This window comes from Colossoma macropomum, unplaced genomic scaffold (assembly GCF_904425465.1).
Source record: "Colossoma macropomum unplaced genomic scaffold, Colossoma_macropomum, whole genome shotgun sequence".
Classification (NCBI taxonomy): Eukaryota; Metazoa; Chordata; class Actinopteri; order Characiformes; family Serrasalmidae; genus Colossoma; species Colossoma macropomum.
The window spans coordinates 127,657-150,051 of record NW_023494990.1 but is presented as its reverse complement, the minus strand read 5'-3'; the positions used below and the strand labels follow the sequence as shown (position 1 = coordinate 150,051).

Genomic DNA, 22,395 nt, shown 5'->3' with positions numbered 1-22,395 from the left:
AAGGCATGTGCAGTTTGAAATCAGAAATACGCGCACACACACACACACACACACACCTTCTAAGCCACTTATCCTTCTGAGTCACGGAGGGGGGCTGGAGCTTATCCAAGTAGTCATTGGGTGGAAGGCAGGATACACCCTGGACAGGTCACCAGTCCATCGCACGGCAGATAGACAGACATACATACACACACACACACACCTAGGGGCAATTTAGCATGTCCAATTAGCCTGACTGCATGTGTTTGGACTGTGGGAGGAAACCCACATGGGGAGAACATGCAGACTCCACACAGAAAGAACCCCCGTTACCTGGCCAGGGAATCAAACCCAGTCCCTTCTTGTTGTGAGACAACAGTGCTGACAACAGCGCTACACGCCACCAAATTAAAAATATATGAATTAGATAGCAGAAACACACCTTACCAGCAGTAATACAACAGGGCATTATTGAAGATCTGCTGTGAACGGAAAAGTACTGTGTTGAGGAGCTGGATATGGTAATAGCAACAGCATCTGTATCAGCTGATATTCTTTCTCTTCATCCTTTGTTACAGCTTTGTAAAACTTTTTCATTAAGAAAAGCTGTTTTTTATAGCAACATGAAATGATATTAAGATTAAATCTAATTTAAAAAATAGCTCATTAACAGTGCATGAAAAGCACAAAATAAAGTTAGCCACCTTCAGATTTAAACTATTGAACAGGGATTTGTGTTTAATTGATTTGATACATATTTATTGAGTCCAGCACAGTTTCATGATTTCCACCAACAAACTGGCAAATTAACAAACTGTAAAGCACTGTACTGACAAAAAAATGAAACTGTCCACTGAGAACGTTTGTATGGTGCCAAAATGAATTACAAAAAAACAAATAAAATCATTTAATTTAATTATATTAAATTAATGAAGAAAAGCTAAACATCTGTTTACAACCTATAAGGAAACTGAATGACAGTAATATAATTAATATAATAACTAACCAGTGCTTCAGTGGACAAAATGCTAGGAAATGGTGCAACAATACAAAAAGGCTTCTACAAACAAAATAAATAATAATATTAAATAAATAAAGGCCACAGAGAGCCACATTATGTACACACACACTTTATAAATCCCCCTTTGAGTAATATTAGTGTAAATTTAATTTCCCTTTAGCTGAACCACCATCACATCAAACCAGATAGCAGATACCTGACTAGATCAGTGACCATCTCTTCATTCAGACGTTAAATTACATTATAGGTGAATGGTACCCCTTACATTACCATGGCAATACATGCTGGAGAGCTTTCATATGAAGTCACATGAAACTTGTGAATACATTACTAGCTTGGAGCCGATAATCACTTGGTAATACAAGTCTTTACACCAGGTTACATTAACTACCACATCACTCGCTAACATTAGATATTTTTTATTAGCCTGACCTCTGAACTTCTCACGCTCTCATACTCTTTCCTGCTCCAGAGGACTTTGTAGAGCACATACTATTCCCCCCTCTGTCGTTATTGCCACTTTGATTGGCAAAGCCACAGCGTCTATGTCCCCACTCCACACTGCGACTGGAATGCTCAGCTCCTCCATTGTGGCAGTCAGGAGGAGCGTGTCCTTAGTGTCGGGCTTAGTGGAGATGCCCACTGTCTCCACTTCCGAACAGATTCTTGAGATCTCCAACTTCTGCGAAAAGCACAAGACATACTAATGAGGGAAGCTCTAGCCATAAGGGCCCTCTGTTCTGATCACAGCACAAGCACAAAAATACAGCGTAAAACTGTGGCGCTGGGCCTTGTGGGGCAGCGCAGCTGTAAACTGGAGCTAAGTGAATTCATCACTCAGGCATGGCTAGGTGTGCTGCAGCAATAGCCAGTCAGCGCCCAGTTTCCCAAAGGCTTCATGAGATAATCTTAACTGGAAGAGAGCGATTAATGTTTAACAGTGGTCTTCGTGCGAAGATGCTTTTGGGAAACCCAGCCCTGATCAATTCTTCATTCCTGAGCTAATGAGCTCCTGTCTATAAAATATGGACAGAAGAAAATACTCGCCGGGTTTGGTATTTCAAAGCCTCTTTAAAGCTATTTTCATAAAATGGCAAGAATTAATAACAGTGTCTATAATAATAATAATAATAATAATAATAATAATAAATGATTTTGTTATGTATGATTATGTTTGATAAATTCTTAATATTTAAATAAAAATATATTGTTAATATTTAAAAACTACTTCTAACCATTCTAATCTAAAACAGGAGCTTTTATGTGTATGACTTCGTTTTGGCAACATATTTAGGGACTAAAAAAATACTAAAAAATTTCAGATATAAAATGTGTAACTGTTAAATTTCAGTTCATGGGTTTTTGTTTACCTCTGTATCTTTATTGTCAAACAAATATAATTAAAAAACCAAAAACTACCATGACCGCAGTGTATGACGTGGAGCTGAACTTCACTCCCTCTCTTGGTTTAACTCGTAGGTGAGTAAATGTCTTTCTCTCACCAAGGGTTATGTTGGTCAGAGCCACCTCTCTCCACAGGCAGACTTCCATCTGTCTCCATGCACATTACAGAGTGACATCCTGCACCAGCACAGGTCTGTTTTTGGTTGGCTGCAGCCGCGTGGCGCTCAACTAAGGCATAGAAACAACTGAGGATCAGAGGAATGATGAATGAGCCATTTAAGAAGCATGAAAACCCAAACAGCCAAACTTTGGCAAATTCTGTTTTATTAACAATGTATAAACGTTTAAAATGGCAGAGGTTGCCAGCCACCTTGGCAGACTCTACCTTTAAAGGGCCAAAGAGTCCCACGTCCAGCGGCTGCAAGATATGGGAGCAACGGGGTGGAAGGCACAGGAGCACAACACCTTCCCTCTTTGCCACCTCTATGACCTCTGGCGTGAGGTGTGACTTGATAGATGCTTGATAGACTCGAAGATAAGGAGCAGAGGGCGCTCCCATATAGATATAGATATTTCCCATATAGAGCGTTGGGGGGTCCTCCTTGGGTGTAAGGGCCTCCGGGATGCTTTGCAAAAAAAATAAACGGTGGAACATCCTCCCCAGCTGCATTGAAGCAGGCCAGCACAGACACATGGTCCCGGGTGCCTGCTGGTAATCGTGTTTAGACCCCCGAGGTGTCAGTACTTTGTACCTGCTGTCATCCATCTGGAAGCCAGTCTCACAGTTATAAATCTATGATGGCTGGTTTAACAGACCATGCTCTTCCAGCATGGATTACAGCAGATCAAAGTACCTCTCCACCGTCTCCTTCCTGGCACATGCTGCCCTCTCTCTGTCAAAGGTGTCAGGGGTTCTCATGGAAAGCTCAGCAGCGTGCCTCCTCCTGAAACAGTGCCACCGCTTCTTCCCCAGTGGTGGAACATCTTAATTAGGGTTCCTCTTCCTCCTCATTGCGTTGACGTACGCCTTAGTGAGGGGGAACCCATGCTGTGCAGTTATTGCAGTACTGCACCAGAGAGCGTTCGTCCTCTGGTGCCAGTAACTGCTTGCAGCCTGTGCGACAGCCATGGGTCACCTGCCCACTCACTCGGTCCCCCACAGTGTTGCGGGGGACATTGAAGAGTCTGGCTGCATGACGTACAGCCTCGTTATTTACAAGAATCTGTGCTGGTACAACTACTTACTTAAAATGAAGTGGAGTTGAAAACAGGTGTCGTGCTTAAGGAAGAGCACAATGATTACACTATTTATCACTGTACACATTTTTTCGAGTATCGCTCGGAAGCACCTTATAAGAGTTCATTTTAAGGTGAGTTTTTTTTATTTACCCCTAATGGTATTGAGATGCTAATGGATAATGGAATGGTGAAGCATTTCATAATTTGATGTTAGCATTGTGCAAAATAGTTTATGGTAATGTTTTAATTCTGTGAATTAACATTAGTCAACAACATTTTTGATATATCGTAATGTTGAAGTGGTAGACGTGGCGATGTCCTGGTATAGGGTGTTGTAATTGGCTTGGCATTATAGTTTTAGGCGTGGTTGAAATTTGAACTCCTGGCAGATACCAAAAAAGTGTCCCATTTTGCTTAGTTCACTCTAATATCAAATTAAATATGTAATAAAATGGTTATTTAGATTGTTAGGATGCATTTCATTTTCTTTTTATAATACGTGATTTGATGTCTGCTTTGAATTTGACATCATGGAATTCATTGTTGGAGCAGCTTGTGTGGAATCTGAGGACTCGTGGAGAGTGAACTTGTTTTTCTGACATTATCTGCATAATGTATGACAGCATTAACTACTATTTGGTCCGTGAGAAGTTTGTATTGTTTATATTGTTGGTTTGTCTTTAATTATTAATCGGTTAACGTTAGTTTGCAACCCAGCCTGTCCGAAAAATATTTTTGCCGCCATCACTGATCAAGAATTCTAGATTCAACTAGGAGGCTTCAGGTAGCTTTGTGATTGGTTTGTCCGCTGACCAATCAAATAGCACTTTGCAGATTTTGCTGTAGCAACAGTAACCATGGTGACCCCTGGGGAGTGAAAAACTGTGGGGACTTTGAGGAGAATAAACTTGGTGGTTAGCACAGTAGCTAATCTGACTAAACTCTGTGGAGATTTGAACAGCCACCTTTTAGTCATGGAACACAAAAATCTGTGTAAAGATGTTCGTCTAAACAGCTGGTCTTGATTTACTTTAATATTTTTATTGTTTTGAACATGTATGCTTGGCTAATCATGGGCTGAATCCATAAAGCCCTCCTGTGGTAATGTTAGCTAGGCACCCAGGACCATGTGTCTGTGCTGGCCTGCTTCAATGCAGCTGGGGAGGACATTCCACCGTTCATCATTTTTGCGAAGCATTTTCCTGGAGGCCCTTATACCCAAGGAGGACCCCCCAAAGCCCTATATGGAAAATCTCTGGCGGGATACACCTATGGGGCGCTCTTGGAGAAAATTCCTCCATTGCTTTCCCACCCGAAAGCACCAATGTCGACATATCGAAATCGGTAGCGGGCATCACATGCTGCCATCAGAACAAAGTGACTTTTTTTTGTAATTAAAAATTCACTTCCTGAATTTGGTGGCGCAGTGACTCGCACGTGCTTGCCATCGATTGCGCCCAAGCACTGTGGGCAATTCTTTCTCCACTCGGGCACAGACGGGTAGGACACAAAATCCCCTGCTAAGGCATCCCAGATCGCCTGGCACACATCTGAAGTTGCTGGCATACAGTTGATGACCCTAGCTTATAGCTTGCAGACAGGGGACGATGGCTCATACCCATTGCCATCATACTTTTTATCAGGTCCATTAAATGTATCGTCACTGCTGGGACACAGCCTTGTATCTCCATTTTTACTCTTTTTTTTTTCATTTTTAAAAAATTATTATGTAGAATTTGTTGCCTTTACATTGAGTCAGACTTTCACGGTTAATGGAGCAGTAGAAATGTTCCAAAATTACTGGAGAAAAAATATCTTCTTCCATTAGTTTCCACTTAAATTTAAGAATGTTTTTATCCTTTCCTGTAAAGTTACCATTTTGGGGATGCAAGGTTTTGTCCCGACTTCAACAATATAAAGGCATGGTGGTCTTTTCCACGGATGGATGGGGCTGGGGGTGACTGCTATATTGTACACCTATATCTTGTAGCAGAGTGTGCCTATGGTGGGTTACGTGATGAAATGGACAGTGAGTGTACAAACAAAGAAGGTGTACCTAGAAACTGAACTATTTACATTTATTGTTCTAAAGATGCAACATTGCCACTGGAGTTAGTTCTGAGATCAGTACATGGGCCGTTTAAACAAGAAATGTACTGTGTGTATTTTCATTTAGATAATATATATATACTAGAAAAATCTAATTTGTGAATTTAGACAAAAATGAGCACTACTCTTTGGTTTGCAGTCTCTTGTGTATCAGTGTGGAACAAGGGACCAAAGCAGAGCAGAAAGAAAAAAAGTGCCACAAGATGCACTTGTTGAATTTCCTCACTGAACTAAGTGACTGTGAAAATCCATGGAGAATTTCATTGAGCTCTGATCAGTAATGTAAGCGATCTTATGTGAACGATAACATGTAACATTTGTGTAGGGATTCGATTTTATGCTGTATTTCTGTTTCCTTCAGAATGACCACATTAAAACCACAAGAGAGCACTCTGAACATAGCTGAATGAAGGCTGCAGCAAACTCATCAAAAAGAACTTGGGTGGTACACCTGACTTTTTTAGAGGACTTCATTAATGTTTGACTGTTTTATTTGAGTACATTGGTATTTAAATGGAATTTAACCTAAATTGTGTCTGCACTCATCTGTTGTTGAAGATTATTTGGATGGAAAGGGACCATCATAGGATCCACTAATGACCAGATATTATTTGGATGGTGGTCTGTTCTCAACAGTGACACTGACATGGTAGTGTGTGTAATGTTGAAGCGAGTATATCAGACACAGTCGTACTGATTTTTTTTTACACACGTCAGTGTCACTGCTAGGTTGAGCGTGGACCACCACCCAAAAATATCCAGCCAAAAGGATATTGCTACTTATACAGATGGTCATGTAACAAGACCATGTGACATGTTGAACATGCCAAAGGTTGTATTGTCTTGATACAAATGCTCCCATATTAGCTTAAACAAGTTCTATCATGATTTCAAAACAGTCATTTGCTGCAACTCTAAAGGAGACATATGACAAATGTCATGTAGTAACTCTTCAATGTTTACAGCTAGATAACTGTGTGACAACTGAGTTTGGCTTTGGATGACTTCAGTTGACTATTTTGAATGCTAGTGTTTTTGAGTTTTTTTGTTTTTTTTTTAGTATCCATGTGACAGAGAAAAATTGTACAGCTGGATCTTTTATGAAAGTCATTTTGAAATCCTATAAGCATTGTGGCTACAAATACAAAAATATACAACACAACAGCAAATATTTGTTACATTCATCATTTTCAGTATACAGACAAATAAAAAAGGACAAGTGGTCACACATCACTATGTAACTACATACATCACTATCTAATTCCTTACAATACAATTGTAGTGTTCTTTCTTGGTGTACCTGAGTGTGTACATAATAATGTACCTAAAATCTCTTATCATTTGAGGTAGAATGTGTAAAGGAGTGTGTGTTTCCCTGGACACAGGAGGCTTTTCTATCTTACACATACACTGAGGAGCTATAAGCAATCCTAAATCCCGCATAGAGGGGCTCTGTGAATGTAGTGTGGAATGTGTGGATGTGAGTTTGCATATGTGCATCAGAGGTCAAACTGTAGAAGGACAGAGTGCCAGCTGGCCAGTCCACATACACTCCTATTCTGTTGGAGCTGGAGGGAGGGGCAGGTATATCAGTGTACTTCATGTTGTGCCAGAAGGAGTATTTCTTCTTAAAGCAGTACAGACTCCAGGACTTTTCATTAAATCCAAACCTACAATCATCACTGATTCCTTTTCTTCTGATTGTTTTATATGTCACTGCTATAGCAACCCTGCCACTCCACTCAGTCTCCCAGTAAGAGCGTCCAGTCAGACTCTCTCTACATAGCACCTGTTGATAGTACTCAAATCTATCCAGATGATCAGGATTTGACTGCTGATATTCCAAACACTCAATCTTTCTGTTCCCCTCAGACAAACAGAGACATGCATGTGCTGTGTTTCGGTCCAGAGTGAGCTCACAGGCATCTGCACACAAGAATAGAGATTAGAAGAGAGAACATAAACGGGGTGTGTGTGTGTGTGTGTGTGTGTGAGTGTGTGTGTGTCTATGTGTGAACTCAACTTACATTTCTTTAGTCCTGATTTAATCCTGATCTTCCCTGCATATTCCATCCTAAAGAAGAAAATAATATATATTAGTGGTCATTTGTATAAAAAATCTTAAATGGATTTTGGCTTTAAGTGTTCCCTTTACCTTAAGTAATCTATATGAAATAGCCTCAGTGAAAATAGATTGAGTTTTAGATCCTAAGTTTAAATTTCAGTGCTTCCATTTACAGTTTCAATTTACAGCTTTAAATTTTTTTCCTAAGCATTTAAGATAACTACTTATAGGGATAGTTCACCAATTTTACACTTAAAAATCTTATTTAAAAAAAATAAAAATGTCTTCATCACCACTTCACACCGAAAAAGAATGATTTGCACCCTTTGGGTCCAGAAATAGACTTTTTTGTTCTTAAATTAGAACTCTTAAGAGTCAGCTTCAAACTACTGTGTTCTACCCAGTCTTCACTCAAGGGAGGGAGACAGACCCATGCAGGTGAACAAACTAGCTACCATGGGTGCTGCCCATACTGAATTCCTGAAGAACAATATCTGGACAATAACAGCTTTCTGGGTGCACTTAGTCTGACTAAACATATTGTAGCCAGTAAAAAGAGCTACATTAAAAGACAGGGAAGCAAGCAGTGAGTCTAACCAGGAAGAATTCTAGCACCTCTTAGCAGCTCGTAACATTTACAAAAACTTTACTCATCCATGAAAAGCTGACTGTTTTTCTAACATAGATGGGGATAATCCTATACAAACATAACCTGGAATATAAATCATTCCTCTGATTCCTCTTCCTCAATTTTGCATTGTGTGATTTTTCAAAAATATCTGTACTCCTAGTAGAATGAACTCTGTATCCAATGAACTCTCTGACAGTAGCCAATTACTGTGTAAGGAAAATGGCCAAGAATAATGATACTGGTCTGGCAAGATGAGAGGACGCTGCAGCTCGCAGTTTCATCACCCACCATAACAAGCATGCATCGGTCTGCTAGTTCTATAATTTCGGCACCCCAATACCTGTATGCTACTTTTTTTAACAGAAGGAAGCATTCTCATAGCACGGACACTAATGAAGAGAATCTTCAAAAGCAAGATTTCCTAATATTCTTAAAAAAGAGTATATTCGTTTAGCATCCTTGTTGTCATTTTTAACTACAGTGATTTCAACATTAGTCATGAATCTTAATACAAATATTTTGCATACTACTGAACATGACTGACACTATCATGATGTTATAGAATAAGTAAATAATATAGAGTGAATAAAAGCTCAAAAACAATTAAAAAAGAAAGAGAGAAAGGAAAAATAAGTAAATTAAATTGTGTATGGAAAAAGAATAATTTTTCTAAAATTGCTTAATCACTAGTTGACTGCCCAGAAAAATATGAGCAAAAAGCCAGTTCCCTGCTAATGGTAGTCAGTAGTGTGCCACAAGCTTTTTGTCAATGGATCAACAGTGCCATTTATCCTCTTGCTATCTGGGACCATGCCATACCAATAACAGTCCTTAAGCAAGACTCTTAATGCCTCACTCATCTACCTATGTACCATGAGTAAAATTTGAAATTAAAAGTTTAAAAAATTGAATAAAAAATCTGAAGAGCGCCTTTCAAATGCAAAAAATGCAGTGTTTAAAGGAGAGAGGAAAACCAACTTGAAATGGCTGGCTAGCAGGTATTTTGGATAGCAAGTATGCTAGCTTGTGAAATAGCTATTGTAGCATACGTTATCTATTTAAAAAATGACAGTTAAACTGTGTTAAGCTGCATTAGCCAATGAAATGTGCCTAACCAATTGAGGAAAACTGTAACAACAAAGGAGCGTTGTCTGGGGCCCTATGTTGTCCCCTTGGGACTGAGAAAGAAAATGTGCTACACTGCATTGTAGAAGCATTGTTTGTTGACTGGTGCATTATTGATGGTTAGACAACTCGTGGCCAGCTGACAGCAGCATAGTTCCCCTCTCTGCAGAAAAACATTTTGTAACATTTCTTTCTCTGTTTTTCTTTTGGTCAGGCTTTTTCTGTCTCTCTCTCTAGTATAGTATATGTGCAAAACAACACTTATTCAAAACACACTCTTTCTAACTGTTCAAAATGGACTAAATAACCCAAACAAAAGAAACATTTAAAATTTCTGATAACACATGTTGGGGGTTTATTAAGGCCTTGTTCTTTGCTTAGTAAAACCCAAATTTGATGCCCTAAATGGATTATCCACTGCATATTAAGCTTTAAGCTTTATGATATAGGTAATTTATCACACTTTATGTATATGTTAACACACTCTAATTAGCCACTTATGCAATGCATGCTAAGTATAATTTAAAGGGATGCAAATTCCCTTCATCAGTCATTTGGCAAGCGTCGCGTGCAGATCGGTCACTGCGTCATTGTCCTGTCTGTTGTTTGTTCTCCAAGATACCAGTTTGAACCTCAGTTCTGGAACATGTATAGAAAAGGGTGATACAATGCTATCCATTTCTTTTGCATGTAAAACTTTCAAACTTTCCAAACTTTGGCATGTGAGTGTATATTCAGAATTGACGGCTGATTGTGCTTTTTGCATTGACGGAGTGGACAGCGGAATTCTGGACATCTTTGCAGGTATGTAGACAGAAGGGCCCCAGTTGAAGATACTGGAGCTGCACGACACTGACAAGTAACGCCCTGTCACAGTCATCTGGTGTTGGCCCCAATAAATTGACAAAGACGTAAAAGATAGGTGCAAAGATTTTATGTCAGCGTGTGACAATATCTGTGTTATTATTATATTTATGTTTTGATTGTTTGACTGTGTAACACAATTTTTTCTTCTTTCTGTTTAGTTCTTATTGGTAGACCAGTTTTATGGTTTATATTAATACAGATGTTGTCTGAATCTCCAAGCCATTGGGAGTTCACATGTAGTGAGATTGAAGCTTTTAGTAAAAGTGACTTACTCTTATAGGCATATGCATCAGCAAGCAGATAATATATGTTTAAATTGTGTGTGATACTGTCCCATACTAAGTTTAAGACCTTTTTATGGCTTTTCTTTTTTCCCCAACAGACAACAAAAAGTATTCCATTTGTTATGATGGATTAAATAAGAGTTGCCTGAATTTTAAAACCTGATGGTTTTCAATAATATACTGAACAAAATGCAAAAGTAATTACTGTCAAAACCAAAGTCATTATGTGCCTAGGCTTTTCTGCTAAAAGGAAGCAATGTATCGATACGGTCAGAATCACATATTTTAAACTGTGAGTGTGGTCACCTATTAATGTTTATTGAACAATTAATCAACAAACCCTAAATAAAAGCTCATATAGTATCAATGAAAAGTTAAAACACAGCCATAAACATGCCTTTAAGCCTCATCTGAAATACACAGTCAGCAGATGATTAGTCAAGTTCAGTAAAGGTGTACCCACACAGATATACACATCTCTAAAATGTTCCACATACCTGAGTGTATCCAGTCTGCAGCATGGTTCCTCCAGTAGATTAGACAGCACCTTCACTCCAGACTCTCCTGGGTGATTATAGGTCAAATCCAGCTCTCTCAGGTTAGAGGGCTGTGATTTCAGAGCTGAAGCCAGAGAATAACAGCCTTCTTCAGTAAGCATACAACCAGACAACCTGCAGAAAGAAAGGACAGAGATTCCATTTACATAGAGCAAAAATAACCAGCAGTATTGAATATATATATAATATATTGTTGTACTTCTCATGTGTAAACAACATTTCTGTGATCAAGAGAAAATAGGAAATAGAAGCTGGCTTGCCATAGCAAGTAGAACATGGACATTTGGACATTTGTTTCTTAATTAAAAGTTAAAACATTTTTACTGAATAACTACTGAATTCTGTAGCTGTTTTTGAGAATTGTGTTTTCCCTTGTGTTTGCTTCTTTCACCATATCCATTTTGGCAGCCAAAGAGAGCTTGAGTTGGTGGGGGTCTTTAAATATGTATGACCTCATTTACATCATGACTGGCTCTTGCCTAGAACATCTGTGAAAATACTGCAGCATTAAAAGGACACTTGTGTGCTGTGTCATGGCCACATTGACATTATGAATAGGTCTTATTTACCATGCCACACATTTTTGTGGTGTAGCACTGTTACTGCTGAGTTTTATGAATCTAGCCCATTGTTTTTATACAGGGCTTGTTCCACCATTGCCCCCTAAACAGCAAGTATCTTGCCCTTGGCCCTATTGGAAGGTTGTGAGTTCAATCTCCGGTGATGCCACAGCCATCCATTGTGTAATATCCATATAATGTAATACAGCATAGATGGTCTTACTCCCTCAAACTGGCCCTCCCTCCCCCTCCATCATCAAGCTATTCAGTATGGGCATCTGCTAGCTTATGCATCAGCAGAACTGTCAATTAGCACACCCTAAGCATGTTGAGCTCTCCAGAGACACTGCATTAGCAGCAGTTCATAAAGATGTAGTGGCTGTATTCATGTGTCTCAGAGGAGGCACTTACTAGCCTTCACCCTCCCAACATTGGTAGTATTGTGTGATGGGGAGACCTAACTTGCAGGTGTAATTGGATGTGAATAAATAATAATAAACAAAATGTAGTTCAGCTGTAGTTGTTTAGTCCAAGACTAGACTTAATCCATATCTGGGAAACAAAGGTATATATTGTATTAACTCTTCATCTCAAGACATCACTGAATATCAGAGCTTACCTTTTAGCATTTAAGATCTAATGCACAGAAAGCTTACCTGAGAATCTCCAGCTTGCAGTGTGAATTATTCAATCCAGCAGAGAGCAGCTGCACTCCTAAATCCTGAACATCATTATTACTGAGGTCTAGTTCTTTCAGGAGTGAGTTTGGAAGTTGTAAAGCATATCCCAGATTTTCACAAGTCTTTTCCCCAAGACTACAAATAGCCAGTCTGCAAAAGGAGAATAATTATACATGATTTTGTACTGACCAGTGTTATTGTACAAACTAAAAGTGCACAAATATATAATGGGGCACTCAAATTGCCTCAAAAATATCTTCTGTATTATGAGGTTACTGGAGGAACCCTTGATAGTCAACAAGCTCCGAACAATATTTTGTCTTGACACATTTGGCATGGTTCAGGTAGCAGAACTCTAATTCTGACTATTACTGGACAGTTCTCATAGCGCTGCTGAAAAAGCTCCTGTAGTGCTGCTACTCACAGTTCCTTTTTTAAAATTTATACAACAGTATTATTTGACTTTTATGTGAATTTCAAATCATACCTTTAGTTCCACATGTATTTACTTTCATTTATTTGTTGTTGGAATTCACCACTGTAGTTTATGAACCACAATGTTAATTACATTTCTTTTATTGAATCTTATGGGACAAAGATCTTTTACCTGAAATCTAACATCACCTTGCTCTGTCTAAAGATTTTCAGTTAGACTGACTTTCAACATTATACTCTTTACAGTATTCAATTCTAATCATTTCTTGAAATTCACAGGACTGGTGGTTACTGGTTATTAAAGGATGCTACATGATTGAGGTGGGTTGATTCTAATGAAATAATGACCTGATTCATCAGTGTAACAAGTGCTCAGTCTAATTTGACTATAGTAACCCCCCAGACTCATGCGATTGTTTATATTGTATGTAATTATTGTCATTACTGTATGTTGTTCAATTGACCACATAATTGGAACAGTATGTGGGAGGACTGTACCTCAGCCAATCAGCAAGGAATACCCTAGTTAGAAATTATTGTCCCAGATCTTATGTAGTTCTTACAAGAGTGTAAATCTTTTGTAAAAGATCCCACACCAACCCCAGTTACATCTGGAGACCCACTTTGTGAAATTGAAATCACAGTGCATCTAGAGGGTGAAGAACGCCTTGCTTAACAACCTGCCAGAATAAGCATTGGTAAATGCATAATTGTGGGTGCTTATGTCCTATTTAATATAAGGTGTAGAAAATATATAAAAACTGGTAACTACAGTGTTTGTTAGATGGTTATTGGTTTCAGTTTGTTGAAAACATTAGGCCTCATTCACCAATCATTCTTAAGAAGAAATTACTTATTAAAACCCATACTTTTCACAAATATCCTGACATGTTTTTTTTGGGATTTGTTCTTAGTTAAGAATGGAATCTAAGGTCACTCAAAAGGTGTGATCAATTCTGCACTTTAAGAACACCTCATGAATCAGACTTTTTCTTAGAACCTTTCTCAAGAATAAATTTAAGGAAACCTTAAATATTGAAAATATTGATGAATGAGGCTCAATGATTCCAAACTTGTGAACTGTAGTGTATATATGCACTAATGTATTTATTTTTTATTAATTAATTTATTTATGTTTATGAAAAATGTAGTATGTACATTACCAGTGCACAAAAAAAAAAACAGTTCTGAAGGAACACTATAAATTGAACTGCCCTTTTCAAAAGGGTTCCTGGGGGCTCCCTTAAAAGGTTTCACCAGTGAGGATGCCCAAAATGTGCCTCGAGTATCCTTTCATTGTAACACTGGTATTTGTAAGAAAATAAAACAAAAAGTAAAAGTAGCTGTGTCAAATTAATTTGACCACACAACAAGCTATTTTGCATATTCATATCACTAACATGATTTGAAAAGGACATAAGTACAATTTCAAAACTTAAATGAAATAAATAAATATGTGAATTGTACATCATTAGTATTTGTGTTTTCAGTTTAACTCTTTATATTCATGAATTAATTTACAGCAGGCTCACCTGAGTATCTCCAGTTTACAGTGTGAATTCTTCAGTCCAGAACAGACCAGATCCACTCCTGAATCCTGCAAATCATTGTTACTGAGGTCCAGTTCCTTCAGGTGGGTGTTTGCTGTTTGTAGACATAGTGTCAGTTGTTCACAGGAGTTCATGGTGAGATTACAGCCAGATAGTCTGCAAGAGCAAACACATAGTTAATGGAAATTGGAGCCAGGAGGAGTGGGATAAAGTGATGTTGCTCTCTATGTCCTATTTTGTACTCTGGTCTACCAGAATTTTTCTCTTGCTGTCTTTTTCTTTCACAAATAATTACTAATAATTCATTACAGAATAACAAATGTTCCAAGAATAAGAAAAAAGTTCTAGAGATTCTTATTCTGCAGAACAATAGGTACAAAAACCCATATAAAAAAGCCATTTATTTTAGACTTAGCAGAAATTTTATAAAACTAAAGAAATATCAGATAGTGAAAGTACAGGGACAAAACCAATGGGGTTCTGGTGGGTCATTTGACCTACCCCAAAAAAAAACATGTCCAAAAATTTCTACTTAAATCTTGTTGTACCATTAAGTGCTTAGTCACAACCGTTTTTTTTATTTTGTGGCCTATTGATAACTTAGTCTATCAATAAATTATGTATAAATTAAATAAACAATATTGTTAAATTGAATCATACAAATCACGAGATCCATGTCTAGCAGCAGTGGAGTCTTCCTCTGCAACCTCCATCAAATGATAAAAAGAATTCTTGACTCCAGCTGATTCACTTATAATCTTTTTTTTTTGTTTTTATTACTGTTATTTTTAGAGTATCAGAAAATAATATTTAACTAAAGGACACTCATTCATAATATCCTTTACAAATATACAATGACAGTCTTGTGAAACCTCTCTGTCACTGAAATCTATTCAATGTACACTAAATAAAAGTAAGTTTTAGTATTTAGTATATCCGTGGAGTCACATGTAGATAGAAATAAATAAATAAATAAATATATCTTAAATGTGTTCTGTTTGATGTTCTTTGAATGCTTTAGATAACAGTTTTTCAGTTTTTTTTAAATCTATCAAAACCCATTTAGTGCTCTTGAAGCACAGTTCCTATGTTGATGTTGCTCTCAGAGACAGTTTGGAACTCTATTGTAAAATAGATTAGATTTTAATATTCCATATTCAGGAATATATTTGTGCTCACCCTTGCCTGCTGAGATAACAGGTATGTGTTCTTCATTCATCTTTTTGGAAATTAGGGCACAAATCAACATGGTGTATGTCTCTGGGTTATCAATAGATCAGTAAACAAGTGACCACACTTCTTTTTGGAAAACTGTAAATTACAGTTTAACCTAACTTTTTTCATTCATGATTTTACAGTAAACTCACCTTAGTATCTCTAATTTACACTGTGAACTCCTCAGTCCAGCAGAGAGTAGCTGCGTTCCTGAATCCTGAAGGTCATTGTTACTGAGGTCTAGCTCTTTCAGGGGGGAGACTGCTGATTGTAGATCTGATGCGAGAGTTTTGCAAGAACCCAAAGTGAGATTACAGATAGCTAGCCTGCATGAGAAAAAAAAATGGAAACAATCATATAAAATAGCACTATAGCACTTTAGAACCAAATCCTAAATGTGGCTTTTAAGGGCATGTTTATACTTTTGACTTTAATTTGGTGATATATTACTTCATCAAGTATTCTAAAAGAGAACATTTGTAAAGAAACGCTTTACAGAAATACTTACCGAAAGCACATTCTATAACGAGTATACAAAAACTATAATTAAACTATAATTATACAGGTGTGTGTGTGTGTGTGGGTGTGTGCGTACTCAGCTGTAAACTTGTTATGTTTTATTGCAAAAACAAGAAGATACGGAACAAAACAATTTGAATTTATAACCTGTGTACAGCAATGTACATTACAATGTAGCAATGTATAAACATATATAAATTACTAGACATCTCTACTGTTTATATGTACATGTCAGATTTTTCCCAATACTGTCAATAGACATTTTTTATTTATGAATTTTTCTGGTGATATGCAGTGTTAATCTGGTTACAAGAACAGGACCTCATCTAACTTCTTAGACTTCTCATTGTTGTCTTTACTAAGTATTTAAAATATTTCACTACTGAAGTTGAAAATGATCTCTTTTTTGGAAAGTTTGCTTTTGAATATTTTGAATTTTTCAAAGGAAATGTACAAACTTGCCATCAAAAGAAATATCTAGTGTCTTGACTGGATTTGCTGCATGATATATATAAAATCCCATAACTGGCTGCCTAGTGATGACAATAAGAAAAGGAGTTAACTTTTTTGCATAATTCAGTTTAATATTGCAGCAAAGCAAAATAGCCGTGTTTACAACCATGGAAAGTTTCTTAGAAGTGATGCCACTATTAGCTTTTCTTTGTACTAGGAAGGAGATTGTGAAGGGAGGTCTCACTTGACATTTCTTACTTTTTGATAAGAAAGCAAAAGTTATTTCGAAAGTGGTCTAGAGGTTTTTTATTATTTTAAAACAGATTTCAAGTTAACAGTTACTGGACTGTTTTTATGCTGGCCCTAGTGCACACTAACTTATGTATATTCTTCTTTCTGTTCTTCTACTTAATATTATTATTATGATTATTATTACTTGCCTTAGTGAAACTTAACTATTAGTGATTGTAGCTTCCGGGATAAAGCTTGCACTGTGCTGGGTTAGACGTGCTTGAAAACAGTTTTATGACTTATTTCTGCAAATGCAGTATGGCTGGTTGAAAGATTGGCCCCTATTTAAAAATTTCTATTAAGTTTCATCCTGTTTAATCTCTTGTGTCCTAAAGATGCATTTATGAAGTAACTAGTTTAAATGAATATTACATTTATTAATGTTGCATGTTACATTTGTGTGTCAGCATAGAAATATCTATTTCATATCTATTTTAGAAGCACTAACCTAAGTCTCTCCAGCTTACAGTGTGAACTCTTCAGTCCAGCAGAGAGCAGGTCCACTCCTGAATCCTGCAGGTCATTGTTACTGAGGTCCAGCTCTTTCAGTGGTAAATCTGAACTGAAAACTGATGCCAGTTCTTCACAACTGTCTTCACTGAGATTACATTTGTCCAACCTTCATAATAAATAATGTTTCAATTTTCATATTTGTCATGCAATCACTTTTAAAAGCATAAAAGTCTCTATACTATTCCAGATGTTTACAATGTTCAACTTGTGATTAAACAGTTAATGTCATGTTTTTATCATGTTATCAACATATACTTCAAGATGTACATATATATCTTCAACATGTATGTGTATTGTACCTACTGCAAAACGATAGCAACAATTATTAAATTTAAAACCTATTTTTCAGTATTTTTTAAGTTTAAGGTAAACACTTAGTGAAACACAAACAAAGTTAAACCATTAAACTGAATTAACTGGATTACTAATTAAAATGTTATATATTACAAATACTTTTTTTTTTTTTTACAAAAGCCTTTTTTAAACAGTTTTAAAACAAGACTTTAAAGTAAATGATACTTGCAGAGCTATTCTTGTGTTTTTCACCACTGGCAGCAGTCTCTTCAGTCCTTCATCTGATGGTCTGTATTTCTTTAATTCAAATTTCTCTTGAGTCTCCTCTGACATCAGCAGCACATAAACAAGAGCTGACCATTGTGTAGATGAGAGGCGCCGTGTTGAAAGATCTCCTGAGTGCAGGTAGTTCTGGATTTCAGTTGTGAGGGAGTTGTCTTTCAGTTCACTCAGGCAATAGAGGAGATTCAAGCTTTTGTCAAATGACATTTGTTCATTCAGTTTCTTCTTAATGTAGTCAGTTGTGTCACTGATGTCTTCACTCCTGATCTTTAAGCCTGGCAAAAGTTCATTTAGATCGCTGTGACTGTCCTTTACTGAGAGGCCAAGGAGGAAGCGGAGGAAAAGGTCCAGATGTCCATTTTCACTCTGTAAAGCCCTTTCTAATGCAGATTTGTGTAGATCTGTGATAGTCTTATTCTTCCATTTAAGTTTGTTCCAAAATGTCTTCTCTTTGAATGCGTTTCTTTGGTTGTTGCAGTGTGAGTGGTGAACATAAAGAGCAGCCAGACTTTCCTGAACACTCAAATGGACAAAGCTGAAAATGTTCCTCTCAGAAATTCCTTTTTGCTGACTAAAAATTTGTGTGCACATTCCTGAGAACACAGTTCCATCCCTGACTTCAATGCCACATTTCCTAAGGTGATCTTCATAGAATATCAGATTGCCCTGCTCAAGATTACAGAAGGCTAATTCACCTAGCCTCAAAATTATGTGCGCAGCATCAGTTTTTGTGGCTTCCTCACTGTATTTCTTTTTCATTAGATTTTTTTGCTGTAGTAGGAAGCTTAAGTACATTCCTGTCAGGGTAGTGGGGGTGTTCTTATTGCTCTTTTGAGTCATCAATGGCTGAAGCACTGTCGCTGAGATCCAGCAGAAGACTGGTATTTGACACATGATGTAAAGGCTCCTGGATTTCTTTATATGTGTGATCATTTTGACTCCCAGATCTTGATTACAGTATTTGCTGAAGAATGTCTCCTTTTGTTCATCATTGAATCCTTTAACTTCTGTCACCAGGTCAATGTAATCGCGGGGAATTAGATGAGCTGCTGCTGGTCGGCAGGTTATCCAGATAAGAGCAAATGGCAGCAGATGTCTCTTGAGAAGATTTGTGATCAGTGAGCTGACAAAAGTCTTCTGGTTGACATCTTTTACTTCCTCACCTTCCTCAAAGCAAAGAGGAAAGCGGCATTCATCAAGTCCATCAAAAATAAACAAAACTTTACCATCATCTTCTGGAAGAGACTTCAATTCAGTTTGTGAAGAGAAAAAACATTGATTTAAAAGCTCAATTAAACTGAACTTTTTATCTTTCTTCAGGTTCAGTTCGCGAAAGGGGAGAGGAAAAATTAAGTGTATGTCTTGATTTTCCTGTTTTTTCACCCAGTCAAGTATAAATTTGTTGACTGACACAGTTTTGCCTACTCCTGCAATTCCGGTTGTCAGCACTTTTCTGTTACGTCGATTTGTACCAGATTGGACTTTGAAAATGTCACTGCATTTGACACAAATCTCTTCTCCAGCAGGACTATTGGAAAACATTTCGATTTGCATGACTTCATGCTCCCGAATGACTCCCCCACTCTCCTTCTGCACTATAATCAGATCTGTGTAGATATCTTCTAAGAATGTCTTGTGACCTGTCAGCGAATTGCCAATTAGTATGCGTTCATATGTCTGGTTCAGGGTGGACATCAACTGGTTACAGTGGTCCTTCACTTCTGTCAAAGAAACAAAAAACAGTTTTCATTTTGTCAAGGGCAAAAGTGACTACAAGAAGTCTATGTTCTACCCAGCAAACATGCTCACATAGAACCATGTGAATTACCCCCTGCAGGGTCCAAAACACCATTTCCTTCCATCTGGGGTATCCCACAGAAATCCCCCATTGACCGATTGTGGATTAGCCATGTTGGTATAAAGCACAATTTTCCCGTTGGGTCACTATAGCTTTAATCTTGGCATCACATCTGTCCGATCCCTGAGAAAACACACCTAGGTCCACTCTGGGTTAGCCATCGCTGGGCCTGCAGCACATGTCACCTGTGTAGGTCACCATTGGCTTACCATGAGCAACTGTACCTGGGTCAGCCCTTATATTACACTAGACCAATTGTGTCTATTAAGAGCAGGCCTCACACTATGGAAAACTTAGTGGACCTACATTCCAATTCTTTGGTATCTCTCCACAAGGGATCCATATTATCGGGTCCTTGGCGTCCCAATGTTTAAGTCTAATAAAGTTTAATTTGGCTTTCCCATATGGTGCTCTGTTTTGAGCCCAGACGGGGTTTGCATAGGCCTGTTTGTTGGATAGGTTTAGGGTTGTGTTTGTTATACCATAGAGGAAAATTATGAAGACAACATCTAAAAGCTTACAACTCTTAAGATTCAAAGGAAAGGTCCGGCAGAGGGCACATACAATACCATGCAAAAGTCTTATGCATTTGAGAAAATTATATTTATGTATGTAAATGTATTCATCTGGGCAATAAGCATTTTTTGTGCAAATAAATACATTAAAAACAGAGTAAATATAAGTAAATACAACATCATGATTTTGTGTGTGTTAGTGTGGTAACTTTCATAATTTCCAAACCTCTTCTCGAGGAAGCCCAGAATGTGCAGTTATCATCCAATATGTACTTCAGTTAATCAGTCCTTTATTGAAATAATTTGGGTGTGCTGGTGATGGAATTTATCACATATATTAAGATCAGGAACCAAACAACTATTTTTTTACTATTTCTTATGTTATATTAAACATTGTTTTAACTGCTAAAAACACACTGCTTAGGTTCACAGCTAAATGTAGAAAACATTTTAAACCATTTTCTCTTTGCCACAGACTTTTGCACAGTACTGTACATTAAATACTTAAAGATCCCATAAGCTGAAATGAATGAATGATATTGCCCGTGTATTAAGAAAAGATGACAGTGATTATGTGTTAAGTTTATCTTCAGTGGAAGCACAACCTGAGGCTGTAGTCTGAGCTGCAGTGGAGTAAGCTGCTGGGCTCTTATCAGTTACCTCTGAAAAAGAGGACAAAAGGACAGCAGTACATTATAAAGAATAAATTTTAGACAGTTTAAACAGTTTAGACATAACCATGATTTAGTTGTGAACATGCATTTTAACTGAAAGTATGTTTATAGGGAAAATCACTTATCCATATTACCCTCTTTGAGAGTCATCCTCAGTTCCTCAGCCAGTTGGTTCTGGTTTATCTTCTTTAGGATGGCCAGTGTGATGTCCACAGCTCCACTGTGGCTATAGTTCTGCACCATCTTGTCCACAGTGTCACACCTGTTTGCATTCTCCAGCTGAGCCTTTGGGATGCGAATGAATCCTTCCACACCAATAATGAGATGCCAGTGGAATAATTTCAGGTCCTCTTCCAACAAATTCTGAAGAGTATCCAGCAACACTGGTCGAATGTTTACCATCTTGCATGTCTGTAATGGAAGATTCTACATCATGAAGAGAGAACAGAAGACATTAATTCATTCAAAATGGCAGAAAAGGTTGGCTTTTAAACCATTTTAATTTTCCATAAAACATAAGTACTGTACAAATTGTAGCTGTTTCTAAGAAGCTGACTGAGCACTGTGAGTTTAGGGACTAGTTATAAGGAGCACTATATGATAGATTAGTGTAACCAATGAAGTGATACAGAGAAAGCTATTGATAGCCATCTTCATGGAAATTAGTGAGAGAATCTCAGCCCCACAGTAATTTACTGAAAAATATGCAATGTCCTTATCTGAGAATTGATGTGCGGAAAAAAACAGACAAAATTAAAACAAGATTCAACGGCGAACACAGATTGCAAAACTGGCAATGTGCAAAGACATGGCTGTCCAGAATCAGGATCATGGATGTCCTAAAAGACAGGAACAGCAAGTGTGACTAGGAAAACTCATCAGATACCCAAAACCTCAATACTGGACTACCAGAAGGTTTTGGGCCACCCCCCAGAATGGTGGAATGAGTCTGTTGGAAATTTAAAAGTAACTGTAAACTGCATTCTGTGTGGATCAATACGCTATACTTTGCATAAAGGATATTTTCACATTGCTTGCAGGAAGACCACCCTTTGGAATTACATCATCACTGTCCATAATTCAAAAAGGGATGGATCCTAAACAAGTCAGTATACATTTTTCAGCTAATTTAAGGCCCTAACACTGAATAAAGGTATTTTATAGTTAATAAAGGTTCTTTATAGTTAAAGTGAACCTAAAAGGGAACCTACTGCAAATGACCTCAGTTCTTTTTGTGTTCACAATGTAAGTGAACTATAAAGAGGACTCTTTCTG

The 22,395-nt window shown here is 37.5% G+C and overlaps 1 pseudogene; it reads right to left on the bottom strand.

The window, feature by feature from the left end:
• Window positions 1-7,151: 7,151 nt before the first annotated feature.
• On the bottom strand, window positions 7,152-21,522 carry LOC118800650 (annotated as a pseudogene).
• Between the last annotated feature and the right edge of the window lie 873 nt (window positions 21,523-22,395).